Genomic DNA, 14,672 nt, shown 5'->3' with positions numbered 1-14,672 from the left:
ACTTAGAGTTTGAATGTGGGGGTTCAACACCAAACTTAGGTTTGGTTGTGGCCTCCCAACACCAAACTTAGAGTTTGACTGTGGGGGCTCTGTTTGACTCTGATTTGAGAGAAGCTCTTCATGCTTCCTCTCCATGGTGATAGAGGGTATCCTTGAGCCTTAAAACACAAAGGATTCTTCATTCACTTGAATGATCAGTTCGCCTCTATCAACATCAATCACAGCCTTTGCTGTGGCTAGGAAGGGTCTGCCAAGGATGATGGTTTCATCCATGCACTTCCCAGTCTCTAGGACTATGAAATCAGCAGGGATGTAATGGTTTTCAATTTTCACCAAAACATCTTCTACAAGTCCATGAGCTTGTTTTCTTGAGTTGTCTGCCATCTCTAATGAGATTCTTGCAGCTTGTACCTCAAAGATCCTAGCTTCTCCATTACAGAGAGAGGCATGAGGTTTACACTGACCCTAAGTCACACAGAGCTTCTTGAAGGTCATGGTGCCTATGGTACAAGGTATTGAAAACTTCCCAGGATTGTCTCTTTTGAGGTAATTCCTGCCTAGACAAGTCATCCAATTCTTTGGTGAGCAAAGGAGGTTCATTCTCCCAAGTCTCATTTCCAAATAACTTGTCATTTAGCTTCATGATTGCTCCAAGGTATTTAGCAACTTGCTCTTCAGTGACATACTTATCCTCTTCAGAGGAAGAATCTCATCAGAGCTCATGAAAGGCAGAAGTAAATCCAATGGAATCTCTATGGTCTCATTTTGAGCCTCAGATTCCCATGGTTCCTCATTGGGGAACTCAGTGGAGGTCAGTGCACGCCCATTGAGGTCTTCCTCAGTGGCGTTCACTGCCTCTCCTTCCTCTCCAAATTCGGCCATGTTGATGGCCTTGCACTCTCCTTTTGGATTTTCTTCTGTGTGCTTGGGAGAGTACTAGGAGGGAGTTCAGTAATTTTCTGCTCAGCTGTCCCACTTGTGCCTCCAAATTCCTATGGAGGACCTTGTTCAGTCATGAAACTTTGAGTGGTTTTGATTAGATCAGAGACCATAGTTGCTAAGTCAGAGGGGTTCTGCTTAGAATTCTCTGTCTGTTGCTGAGAGATGATGGAAAAGGCTTGCCATTGCTAAACCTGTTTCTTCCACCATTATTGTTGTTGAAACCTTGTTGAGGTCTCTCTTGATTCTTCCATGAGAAATTTGGATGATTTCTCCATGAAGAATTATAGGTGTTTCCATAGGGTTCTCCTAGTAATTCACCCTTCCTTTGAAGGGTTCTCAGGATCATATGCTTCTTCTTCAGATGAGCATCCTTAGTACTGCTTGGTGCATTTTGCATTCCAGACAGACTTTGAGAGATCAAATTGACTTGTTGAGTCAATATCTTGTTCTGAGCCAGAATGGCATTCAGAGCATCAATCTCAAGAACTCCTTTCTTCTGATTAGTCCCATTGTTCACAGGATTCCTTTCAAAAGTGTACATGAATTGGTTATTTGCAACCATTTCAATCAGCTCTTGAGCTTCTGTAGGCGTCTTCTTCAAATGAAGAGATCTTCCAGCAGAGCTATCCAAAGACATCTTGGATAGTTCAGAGAAACCATCATAGAAAATACCTATGATGCTCCATTCAGAAAGCATGTCAGAAGGACATTTTCTGATCAATTGTTTGTATCTTTCCCAAGCTTCATAGAGGGATTCTCCATCCTTCTGTCTGAAGGTTTGGACTTCCACTCTAAGCTTACTCAATTTTTGAGGTGGAAAGAACTTTGCCAAGAAGGCATTGACTAGCTTTTCCCAAGAGTCCAGGCTTTCTTTAGGTTGAGAGTGCAACCATGTCCTAGCTCTGTCTCTTACAGCAAAAGGGAATAGCATAAGTCTGTAGACCTCAGGGTTTACCCCATTAGTCTTGACAGTGTCACAGATTTGCAAGAATTCAGCTAAGAACTGATGAGGATCTTCCAATGGAAGTCCACTGATGAGGATCTTCCAATGGAAGTCCATGAAACTTGCAATTCTGTTGCATTAGAGAAACTAATTGAGGCTTAAGCTCAAAATTGTTTGCTCCAATGGCAGGGATAGAGATGCTTCTCCCATAGAAGTCGGGAGTAGGTGCAGTAAAGTCACCCAGCACCTTCCTTGCATTGTTTGCATTGTTGTTGTTTTCGGCTGCCATGTCTTCTTCTTCTTTGAAGATTTCTGTTAGGTCCTCTATAGAAAATTGTGCCTTAGCTTCTCTTAGCTTTCGCTTCAAGGTCCTTTCAGGTTCAGGGTCAGCTTCAACAAGAATGCCTTTGTCTCTGCTCCTGCTCATATGAAAGAGAAGAGAACAAGAAAATATGGAATCCTCTATGCCACAGTATAGAAATTCCTTGAGGTGTCAAAGGAAAAGAAAAGTAGAAGACGGAAGTAGAAAATTCGAACTTATCAAAAAAGATGGAGTTCGAATTTTGCATTAAGGAATAGTGTTAGTCCATAAATAGAAGGATGTGAGAAGAAGGGAAGTAATTTTCGAAAATTAAGTAAAGGATTTTGAAAATATTTTTGAAAAACACTACTTGATTTTCGAAAATGAAAGTGGAAAAGAAATCAAGTGTTTTTTTTTGTTTTTTTTTTTGAAAAAAAATTGAAATTAGAAATCAAAAAAGATTTGATTGAAAATTATTTTGAAAAAGATGAGGTTAAGAAGATATGATTGGTTTTAAAAAAAATGTGATTGAAAAGATATGATTTGAAAACAATTTTAAAAAAGATTTTATTTTAAAAATTAATGACTTGCCTAACAAGAAAAGATATGATTCAAACATTAAACCTTTCTCAACAAAAAAGGCAACATACTTGAAATGTTGAATCAAATCATTAATTGATAGCAAGTATCTTTGAAAAAGGAAAGAAATTGATTTTGAAAACATTTGATTGAAAAGATATGATTTGAAAAAGATTTGATTTTGAAAAACTTTGAAAACTTGAAAAAAAATTGATTTGAAAACAAAATCCTCCCCCTTGTGCCATCCTGGCGTTAAACGCCCAGAATGGTGCACATTCTGGCGTTTAACGCCCAAAACTATACCCTTTTGGGCGTTAAACGCCCAACCAGGTACCCTGGCTGGCGTTTAAACGCCAGTCTGTCCTTCTTCACTGGGCGTTTTGAACGCCCAGCTTTTTCTGTGCAATTCCTCTGCTGTATGTTCTGAATCTTCAATTCTCTGTATTATTGACTTGAGAAGACACAAATTAAAAATATTTTTGGATTTTTTAATAATCAAAATGCAACTAAAATCAAATAACAATGCATGCAAGACACCAAACTTAGCAGTTTGTACACTACTGACACTAATGAGAATGCATATGAGACACACAAAACACTCAAGTCAAGAGAATTTAAAGATTAGAGTAAGAAATCATCAATAACATCTTGAAGATCCTTAAGACGCATGAATGAATGCATGCAATTGACACCAAACTTAAAATGAGACTCTAGACTCAAACAAGAAACATAAAATATTTTTGGTTTTTATGATTTTATAAATTTTTTTGGATTTTTTCGAAAATTATATGGAAAAGAAAAACAAAGGTATCAAAATTCTTAATGAGAATTCCAGGAATCATGCAATGTTAGTCTAAAGCTTTAGTCTAAAGGAATTAGACATAGCTAGCCAAGCTTCAGCAGGACATTGCATTCAAGAGCTAAATTGATGATAATCAATCAGCTTTGGTGATGATAAGAACATCACCTTGAAACACTAGAATTCATTCTTAAGAACTCTGAAGAAAAATACCTAATCTAAGCAACAAGATGCACCGTCAGTTGTCCATACACAAAACAATCCCCGGCAACGGCGCCAAAAACTTGGTGTGCGAAATTGTGATCACTACACAACTTTGCACAACTAACCAGCAAGTGCACTGGGTCGTCCAAGTAATACCTTACGCGAGTAAGGGTCGATCCCACGGAGATTGTTGGTATGAAGCAAGCTATGGTCACCTTGTAAATCTCAGTCAGGCAGACTCAAATGGGTATAGTGGTATACGAATAAAGCATAAAGATAAAGATAGAGGCACTTATGTAATTCATTGGTAGGAACTTCAGATAAGCGTATGAAGATGCCTTCCCTTCCGTCTCTCTGCTTTCCTACTGTCTTCATCCAATCCTTCTTACTCCTTTCCATGGCAAGCTTATGTAGGGTTTCACTGTTGTCAGTGGCTACCTCCCATCCTCTCAGTGAAAATGTTCCTATGCTCTGTCACAGCATATGGCTAATCAGCTGTCGGTTCTCGGTCAGGCCGGAATAGAATCCAGTGATTCTTTTGCGTCTGTCACTAACGCCCCGCCTGCTAGGAGTTTGAAGCACGTCACAGTCATTCAATCATTGAATCCTACTCAGAATACCACAGACAAGGTTAGACCTTCCGGATTCTCTTGAATTCCGCCATCAGTTCTCGCCTATACCACAAAGACTCTGATCTCACGGAATGGCTGGCTCGTTTGTCAGGCGAGCACTCGGTTGTCAGGCGATCAACCATGCATCGTGTATCAGGAATCCAAGAGATATTCACTAGAGCCTTGGTTGCTTGTAGAACAAAAGTGGTTGTCAGTCACCTTGTTCATAAGTGAGAATGATGATGAGTGTCACGGATCATCACATTCATCAAGTTGAAGAACAAGTGATATCTTGGACAAAGAACAAGCGGAATTGAATAGAAGAACAATAGTAATCGCATTAATACTCGAGGTACAGCAGAGCTCCACACCTTAATCTATGGTGTGTAGAAACTCCACCGTTGAAAATACATAAGAACAAGGTCTAGGCATGGCCGAATGGCCAGCCTCCCAAAGTGAGTTCAATCATAAAACATGATCAAAAGCTCCCAGATACAATAGTAAAAGGTCCTACTTATAGAAAACTAGTAGCCTAGGGTGTACAGAGATGAGTAAATGACATAAAAATCCACTTCCGGGCCCACTTGGTGTGTGCTTGGGCTGAGCAATGAAGAATTTTCGTGTAGAGACTCTTCTTGGAGTTAAACGCCAGCTTTTATGCCAGTTTGGGCGTTTAACTCCCATTTAGGTGCCAGTTCCGGCGTTTAACGCTGGAATTTCTGAGGGTGACTTTGAACACCGGTTTGGGCCATCAAATCTTGGGCAAAGTATGGACTATCATATATTGCTAGAAAGCCCAGGATGTCTACTTTCCAACGCCGTTAAGAGCGCGCCAATTGGGCTTCTGTAGCTCCAGAAAATCCACTTCGAGTGCAGGGAGGTCAGAATCCAACAGCATCTGCAGTCCTTTTCAGTCTCTGGATCAGATTTTTGCTCAAGTCCCTCAATTTCAGCCAGAAAATACCTGAAATCACAGAAAAACACACAAACTCATAGTAAAGTCCAGAAAAGTAAATTTTAACTAAAAACTAATAAAAATATACTAAAAACTCAACTGAAACTACTAAAAACATACTAAAAACAATGCCAAAAAGGGTACAAATTATCCGCTCATCATATACTACTGACACTAACAAAATGAGAATGCATATGAAAAACAACAAAACACTCAAGACAAGAGAATTTAAAGATCAGAGCAAGAAAATCATCAAGAATAACTTGAAGATCACTTAAGATATATGAATGAATGCAAGAAGAACAGAAACATGCAATTGACACCAAACTTAACATGAGACACTAGACTCAACAAGAAACATACAATATTTTTGGTTTTTATGATTTTGTAAATTTTTTTTTGGATTTTTTCGAAAATTAAGTGGAAAAAGAAAATAAAGATATCAAAATTCTTAATGAGAATTCCAGGAATCATGCAATGTTAGTCTAAAGCTTTAGTCTAAAGAAATTACACATGGCTAGCCAAGCTTCAGCAGGACATTGCATTCAAGAGCTAAATTGATGATGATCAATCAGCTTTGGTGATGATAAGAACATCACCTTGAAACACTAGAATTCATTCTTAAGAACTCTGAAGAAAAAATACCTAATCTAAGCAACAAGATGAACCGTCAGTTGTCCATACTCGAAACAATCCCCGACAACGGCGCCAAAAACTTGGTGCTGTTGCCGGATCAAAACTTGGCACTGTTATTGCAGGGAACAAATGCGAAACCATATTTAGGACATTTAATTCCCCGGCAACGGCGCCAAAAACTTGGTGCACGAAATTGTGATCATCAATGGCGCCATCAACATGGTACGCTCATTGCAATCTCAACTCTTTATCACAACTTCGCACAACTAACCAGCAAGTGCACTGGGTCGTCCAAGTAATAAACCTTACGCGAGTAAGGGTCGATCCCACAGAGATTGTTGGTATGAAGCAAGCTATTGTCACCTTGTAAATCTTAGTCAGGCAGATTCAAATGGTTATGGATGATATATGAATAAAACATAAAGATAAAGATAGAGATACTTATGAAATTCATTGGTGAGAACTTCAGATAAGCGAATGGAGATGCTTTGTCCCTTCCGTCTCTCTGCTTTCCTACTGTCTTCATCCAATCCTTCTTACTCCTTTCCATGGCAAGCTGTATGTTGGGCATCACCGTTGTCAGTGGCTACAATCCCGTCCTCTCAGTGAAAATGTTCAACGCACCCTGTCACGGTGGTGCGCGAAATTGTGATCACTACAACTTCACACAACTAACCAGCAAGTGCACTGGGTCGTCCAAGTAATACCTTACGTGAGTAAGGGTCAATCCCACGGAGATTCTATTGAAGCAAGCTATGGTCATCTTGTAAATCTTAGTCAGGCAAACTCAAATGTATATGATGATGAACGAAAAGAATATAAAGATAAGGATAGTGATACTTATGTATATCATTGGTGTAAGAGCTTCAGACAAGTGTATGAAGATGCCTTCCCTTCCGTCTCTCTGCTTTCCTGCTGTCTTCATCCAATCCTTTCTTACTCCTTTCCATGGCAAGCTCGTGTAGGGTTTCACTGTTGTCAGCAGCTACCTCCCATCCGCGCAGTGAAAGCTAATGCACGCACTCTGTCACAGTGCTGCCAATCACCGGTTTGGTTCCCTCCCCTACCGGAATAGAATAACTCTTTTGCGTCTGTCACTAACGCCCAGTAGGTTACAGGTTTAAAGCACGTCACAGTCATTCAGTCATTGAATCCTACTCAGAATACCACAGACAAGGTTAGACCTTCCGGATTCTCTTGAATGTTGCCATCAAGTCCTGCCTTTACCACGAAGACTCTGATCTCACGGAATGGTTGGCTCGTTTGTCAGGCGAGCACTCGGTTGTCAGGCGATCAACCATGCATCGTGCAATCAGGAATCCAAGAGATATTCACTAAGCCTCAGATGCTTGTAGAACAAGAATGGTTGTCAGTCACCTTGTTCATGAGTGAGAATGGTGATGGGCGTCAATCATCACCTATATCATGTTGAAGAACAAGTGATATCTTGGATAAAGAACAAGTAGAATTGAATGGAAGAACAATAGTAATTGCATTAATACTCGAGGTACAGCAGAGCTCCACACCTTAATCTATGGTGTGTAGAAACTCCACCGTTGAAAATACATAAGAACAGGGCCTAGGCATGGCCGAATGGCCAGCCTCCCAAAGGTCTAAGATAGCATCAAAACAAAGATAGCTACCAAAAGTCTCGATTAAAGCTCTCTAATACAATAGTAAAAGGTCCTACTTATAAAAAACTAGTACATAGATGAGTAAATGACATAAAAATCCACTTCCGGGCCCACTTGGTGTGTGCTTGGGCTGAGCAATGAAGCAATTTCGTGTAGAGACTCTCCTTGGAGTTAAACGCCAGCTTTAGTGCCAGTTTGGGCGTTTAACTCCCAATTAGGTGCCAGTTCCGGCGTTTAACGCTGGAATTTCTTGAGGTGACTTTGAACGCCGGTTTGGGCCATCAAATCTTGGGCAAAGTATGGACTATTATATATTTCTGGAAAGCCCAGGATGTCTACTTTCCAACGCCGTTGAGAGCGCGCCAATTGGGCTTCTGTAGCTCCAGAAAATCCACTTCGAGTGCAGGGAGGTCAGAATCCAACAGCATCTGCAGTCCTTTTGAGTCTCTGGATCAGATTTTTGCTCAGATCCCTCAATTTCAGCCAGAAAATACCTGAAATCACAGAAAAACACACAAACTCATAGTAAAGTCCAGAAAAGTGAATTTTAACTAAAAACTAATATAAATATACTAATAACTCAACTAAAACTACCAAAAACATACTAAAAACAATGCCAAAAAGCATACAAATTATCCGCTCATCACAACACCAAACTTAAATTGTTGCTTGTCCCCAAGCAACTGAAAATCAAATAAGATAAAAAGAAGAGAATATGCAATGAATCCCAAAAACATCTATGAAGATCAGTATTAATTAGATGAGCGGGGCTTTTAGCTTTTTGCCTCTGAACAGTTTTGGCATCTCACTCTATCCTTTGTAACTCAGAATGATTGGCTTCTTTAGGAACTCAGAATCCAGATAGTGTTATTGATTCTCCTAGTTAAGTATGATGATTCTTGAACACAGCTACTTATTGAGTCTTGGCCGTGGCCCAAAGCACTCTGTCTTCCAGTATTACCACCGGATACATACATGCCACAGACACATAATTGGGTGAACCTTTTCAGATTGTGACTCAGCTTTGCTAGAGTCCCCAATTAGAGGTGTCCAGGGTTCTTAAGCACACTCTTATTTGCCTTGGATCACAACTCTTATTCTTTCTTATTCTTTCTTTTTCTTTTTTTTTTTCGATTTTTTTTTTCGTTTGCTTCTTTCTCTCTTTTTTTTGTATTCACTGCTTTTTCTTGCTTCAAGAATCATTTTATTGATTTTTCAGATCCTCAGTAACATGTCTCCTTTTTCATCATTCTTTCAAGAGCCAACATTCATGAACCACAAATTCAAAAGACATATGCACTGTTCAAGCATACATTCAGAGAACAAAAGTGTTGCCACCACATCAAAATAATTAAACTATTATAAAATTCAGAATTCATGCAACTCTTTCCTTTTCATTTAAGCACGTTTTTTATTTAAGAGAGGTGATGGATTCATAGGACATTCATAACTTTAAGGCATAGACACTAAGACACTAATGATCACAAGACACAAACATGGATAAACATAAGCATAAAAATCGAAAAACAGAAGAATAAAGAACAAGGAAATCAAGGAACGGGTCCACCTTAGTGATGGCGGCTCTTTCTTGCTCTTGAAGATCCTATGGAGTGTTTGAGCTCCTCAATGTCTCTTCCTTGTCTTTGTTGCTCCTCCCTCATGATTCTTTGGTCTTCTTTAATTTCATGGAGGAGAATGGAGTGTTCTTGATGCTCCACCCTTAGTTGTCCCATGTTGGAACTCAATTCTCCTAGGGAGGTGTTCAGTTGCTCCCAATAGTTTTGTGGAGGAAAGTGCATCCCTTGAGGTATCTCAGGGATCTCTTGATGAGAGGGGTCTCTTGTGTACTCCATCCTTTTCTTGGTGATGGGCTTGTCCTCATCAATGGGGGTATCTCCCTCTATGTCAACTCCAACTGAATAACAGAGGTGACAGATGAGATGAGGAAAGGCTAACCTTGCCAAAGTGGAGGTCTTGTCCGCCACCTTGTAGAGTTCTTGGGCTATAACCTCATGAACTTCCACTTCTTCTCCGATCATGATGCTATGGATCATGATAGCCCGGTCTATGGTAACTTCGGACCGATTGCTAGTGGGAATGATTGAGCGTTGTATGAACTCTAACCATCCTCTAGCCACGGGCTTGAGGTCATGCCTTCTCAATTGAACCGGCTTTCCTCTTGAATCTTGCCTCCATTGTGCGCCCTCTTCACATATGGTTGTGAGGACTTGGTCCAACCTTTGATCAAAGTTGACCCTTCTAGTGTAAGGATGCTCATCTCCTTGCATCATAGGCAAGTTGAACGCCACCCTCACACTCTCCGGACTAAAATCCAAGTATTTCCCCCGAACCATAGTGAGATAATTCTTTGGATTCGGGTTCACACTTTGATCATGGTTCTTGGTGATCCATGCATTGGCATAGAACTCTTGAACCATCAAGATTCCGACTTGTTGAATGGGGTTGGTAAGTACTTCCCAACCTCTTCTTCGGATCTCATGGCGGATCTCCGGATATTCACCCTTTTTGAGTGAAAAGGGGACTTCGGGGATCACCTTCTTCAAGGCCACAACTTCATAGAAGTGGTCTTGATGCACCCTTGAGAGGAATCTATCCATCTCCCATGACTCGGAGGTGGAAGCTTTTGCCTTCCCTTTCCTCTTTTTAGAGGTTTCTCCGGCCTTGGATGCCATAAATGGTTATGAAAAAGCAATGCTTTTACCACACCAAACTTAAAATGTTTGCTTGTCCTCGAGCAAAAGAAGAAAGAAGAGAGTAGAAGAAGAAGAAATGAGGAAGAGGGGGAAGGTGGTGTGTTCGGCCAAGAAGGGTAAGAAAGGGTGTTTGGGTTGTGTGAAAATGAAGGGTTGAAGAAGGGTAATTATAGGAGAGAAGGGGGTAAAGGTTCGGCCATTATGGGTGGGTTTTGGGAAGGAAAGTGGTTTGAATTTGAAGGGTGAGGTTGGTGGGGATTTATGAAGGATGGATGTGAGTGGTGAAGAGAAAGATGGGATTTGATAGGTGAAGGGTTTTTGGGGAAGAGGTATTGAGGTGATTGGTGAATGGGGGAAGAAGAGAGAGAGTGATGGTGGGGTCCTGTGGGGTCCACAGATCCTGTGGTGTCAAGGAAAAGTCATCCCTGCACCAAATGTTGCTCAAAATCACGTTTTGAGTTATTTCTGGCGTTAAACGCCGGGCTGGTGCCTATTCCTGGCGTTTAACGCCAGGTTGTTGCCCTTTTCTAGCGTTTAACGCCAGTCTGGTGCCCCTTTCTGGCGTTAAACGCCCAGAATGGTGCCAGACTGGGCGTTAAACACCCAACAGCTAGCATTACTGGCGTTTGAACGCCAGCTTCTTCTCCTCCAGGGTGTGCTGTTTTTCTTCCTGTTTTTCATTCTGTTTTTACTTTTTTCATTGTTTTTGTGACTTCTTATGATCATCAACCTACAAAAAAGATAAAATAACAAAAGAAACTAGTTAACTATAAAACATTGGGTTGCCTCCCAACAAGCGCTTCTTTAATGTCATTAGCTTGACAGAGGACTCTCATGGAGCCTCAGAGATGCTCAGAACCGTGTTGGAACCTCCCAACACCAAACTTAGAGTTTGAATGTGGGGGTTCAACACCAAACTTAGAGTTTGGTTGTGGCCTCCCAACACCAAACTTAGAGTTTGACTGTGGGGGCTCTACTTGGCTCTGTTTTGAGAGAAGCTCTTCATGCTTCTTCTCCATGATGATAGAGGGATGTCCTTGGGCCTTAAACACCAAGGATTCTTCATTCACTTGAATGATCAACTCTCCTCTATCAACATCAATCACAGCCCTTGCTGTGGCTAGGAAGGGTCTGCCAAGGATGATGGATTCATCCATGCACTTCCCAGTCTCTAGGACTATGAAATCAGTAGAGATGTAATGGTCTTCAATCTTCACCAAAACATTCTCTACAAGTCCATGAGCTTGTTTTCTTGAATTGTTTGCCATCTCTAATGAGATTCTAGCAGCTTGCACCTCAAAGATCCCTAATTTCTCCATTACAGAGAGGGGCATGAGGTTTACACTTGACCCTAAGTCACACAAGGCCTTCTTGAAGGTCATGGTGCCTATGGTACAAGGTATAGAAAACTTCCCAGGATCCTGCCTCTTTTGAGGCAATTTCTGCCTAGACAAGTCATCCAGTTCTTTGGTGAGCAAGGGTGGTTCATCCTCCCAAGTCTCATTTCCAAATAACTTGTCATTTAGCTTCATGATTGCTCCAAGGTATTTAGCAACTTGCTCTTCAGTGACATACTCATCCTCTTCAGAGGAAGAATACTCATCAGAGCTCATGAATGGCAGAAGTAAGTCCAATGGAATCTCTATGGTCTCATTTTGAGCCTCAGATTCCCATGGTTCCTCATTGGGGAACTCACTGGAGGCCAGTGCACGCCCATTGAGGTCTTCCTCAGTGGCGTTCACTGCCTCTCCTTTCTCCCAGAATTCGGCCATGTTAATGGCTTTGCACTCTATTTTTGGATTTTCTTCTGTATTACTTGGGAGAGTGCTAGGAGGGAGTTCAGTAACTTTCTTGCTCAGCTGACCCACTTGTCCTTCCAAATTTCTGATGGAGGACCTTGTTTCATTCATGAAACTTTGAGTGGTCTTTATTAGATCAGAGACCATTGTTGCTAAGTCAGAAGTATTCTGCTTAGAATTCTCTGTCTGTTGCTGAGAAGATGATGGAAAAGGCTTGTTATTGCCAAGCCTATTTCTTCCACCATTATTGTTATTGAAACCTTGTTGAGGTCTCTCTTGATTCTTCCATGAGAAATTTGGGTGATTTCTCCATGAAGAATTGTAGGTGTTTCCATAGGGTTCTCCTAGGTAATTCACCTCTTCCATTGAAGGGTTCTCAGGATCATAGGCTTCTTCCTCAGATGAAGCTTCCTTAGTACTGTTTGGTGCATTTTGCATTCCAGACAGACTTTGAGAAATTAAATTGACTTGTTGAGTCAATATCTTGTTCTGAGCCAGTAGAGCATTCAGAGTGTCAATCTCAAGAACTCCTTTCTTCTGACTAGTTGATGACAAGTCATCATATACCCATTTTTCAAGCTAATTTCACTTGTTTTGTTAGCATTTATGCACTTTCTTGCATCCTAAGTTAGTGATTTGGAGTGAAAATGCACAACTTCTCTAAATCAAGCAACCACCATGAAATTAATGATAAATCATGAGGTTTAAGCTAACTTTAATTGCATTTTAATTGATTTATAAGCCTCTTGAATTTAGTGATGCTTTGAGTGGTTGTTTGGTTTATTTTAGGTGAAGAAAAGAAAAGAAAATGGAAAGCGTGGCATAAAAAGTGTAGCCAAAGAAAGAAAAGCGTGGCCGAATCAAGAGGAGGCGTGCCGCATTATAATGGGGAAGCAACCTTGCCCTCCACAAGGGCAGAATGCCCTCTAGGAGGGCAGCATCAAGTGACCAAGCAAGCAAAGGCAACCCTGCCCTGCCCACTCTAAGGGCAGAGCACAAAATGGTGCCTTGGAGCCAAGAGAAGCAAACTCTGCCCTGCCCTTGTGGAGAGCAGGATCGGGCTCCATGAGAAAGAAATCCAAGGAAAAATAGCTCCCATGCAAGCCACAAGGTTCGAACCAAGAACCATGAGGAAGCCAAGCCTTGAGACCAAATAGCGTGCCAAGAAATCAAAAGAAAAAGTAGCGTGTTTGCAAGCCACCAGATTCGAACACGGGCCATGAGATTGGGAACCTTGCCCTGCCCTTGGCGCGGGCAGGGCAGCATTTGAAATTGGCGCATCACACACAAGACCTTGGCGCACCAACTCTGCTTCCTGGCGCACCAAACCATTCCTGCCCTGCCCTTGGCGCGGGCAGGGAGCATCCACGCGTCAACGTGCTTCGCGCGCACGCGCGCTCCTCAAATCTGGCCGTCCCACGCATCAACGTGCAGCACGCGCACGCGCGCTTCTCAATTCTGGCAGCACCAAGCGCAAGCACGCATCACGTTCTGGCGCAGCAGCTTTCCCGCCCTGCCCTTGGCGCGGGCAGGGCAGCCTCTGGCGCACCAAGCTCATGCCAGACACGCACCAACTCGCACCAGAATCGCACATGGCCGCACCAACTCCAAGCACCAAGCATCAATTTTCTGCCCTGCCCTCCACAACGGCAGGGCAGCCTCCTGGGAGTGGTTTTTGGGCCAAAATTCAAATTAAAAATTGATTTGAATTCATTTCTTCACCAATCCAAAAGCCCATCCAAATCCCATCATCCAAGAATAGAAAGTGTATAAATAGGACTTAGTTTGATGTAATTAGGACTTTTTAGCTACCTTTACTTTTGAGCTTTGCAATTTTGGCTTTCATTCTGAATTTTTGAACTTCTTTTGAGCTTTCTTGAGAGATTTGTCCGAGCACCAAGAGGATCAAAGGAGAATTGCTTGATCTCCTTCCTCAATTCCCTTGGGCAATTCTCCTCTTCTGTTTTCTGAGTATTGGGTGTGTGAAATTGGGGAAATTCTGTCCCAATTCCCATTCAAACTCTTTGCATTATATTTTCTGCATAATTCAATCCAAATTCTGTTCTTCTACTGCTTCATCTTTAATTTTCTGTCAATTGTTTAGTAACTTCAGATCTGGGAAGGAAATTGGGTTTTAGGCTCTGCTACCTAAGCCCTTGGGATCCTGAGATCACGTTTGGTTCCTCTGTGAACCTTTACTGCACTTTAATTTCCTTGCTGTTTAAATTTCCTGTTTGCATCCAATTCATTTCTGCTACCTTCTTTACTACAATTTACTTCTTCTTGTTTAGATCCTGCAATCCCATTCCTCAATTCCCCTTTACATTCAGCAATTTATCTTTCTTGCCATTTAAGTTACTGCAATTTAAGTTTCTTGCACTTTAAGTTTCAGTCATTTACTTTCTTGCTCTTTAAGTTTCTGCACTTTTACTCTTCTGTTCTTTATTTTACTGCATTTCTCCCTTCCCCCTTTACATTTACTGTCATTTAATTTCTGATAAACACAAATCACTCAACCAAAACTTGATTCGCTTGACTAAACCACCCACTAAACT

At 41.4% G+C, this 14,672-nt stretch overlaps 1 non-coding gene across 1 annotated transcript; it reads left to right on the top strand.

Moving 5' to 3' along the window:
• Positions 1–1,633: 1,633 nt before the first annotated feature.
• Positions 1,634–1,741, top strand: LOC130964829 (small nucleolar RNA R71). Its single transcript, XR_009080899.1, has one exon. It is a non-coding gene; the product is annotated as a small nucleolar RNA R71 (small nucleolar RNA).
• The last annotated feature ends 12,931 nt before the right edge of the window (positions 1,742–14,672 follow it).

This window comes from Arachis stenosperma, chromosome 2, assembly GCF_014773155.1.
Source record: "Arachis stenosperma cultivar V10309 chromosome 2, arast.V10309.gnm1.PFL2, whole genome shotgun sequence".
In the NCBI taxonomy this organism is placed as follows: Eukaryota; Viridiplantae; Streptophyta; class Magnoliopsida; order Fabales; family Fabaceae; genus Arachis; species Arachis stenosperma.
Note: the sequence above shows the minus strand (reverse complement) of the source record. Positions and strands in the feature narration are given on the sequence as shown.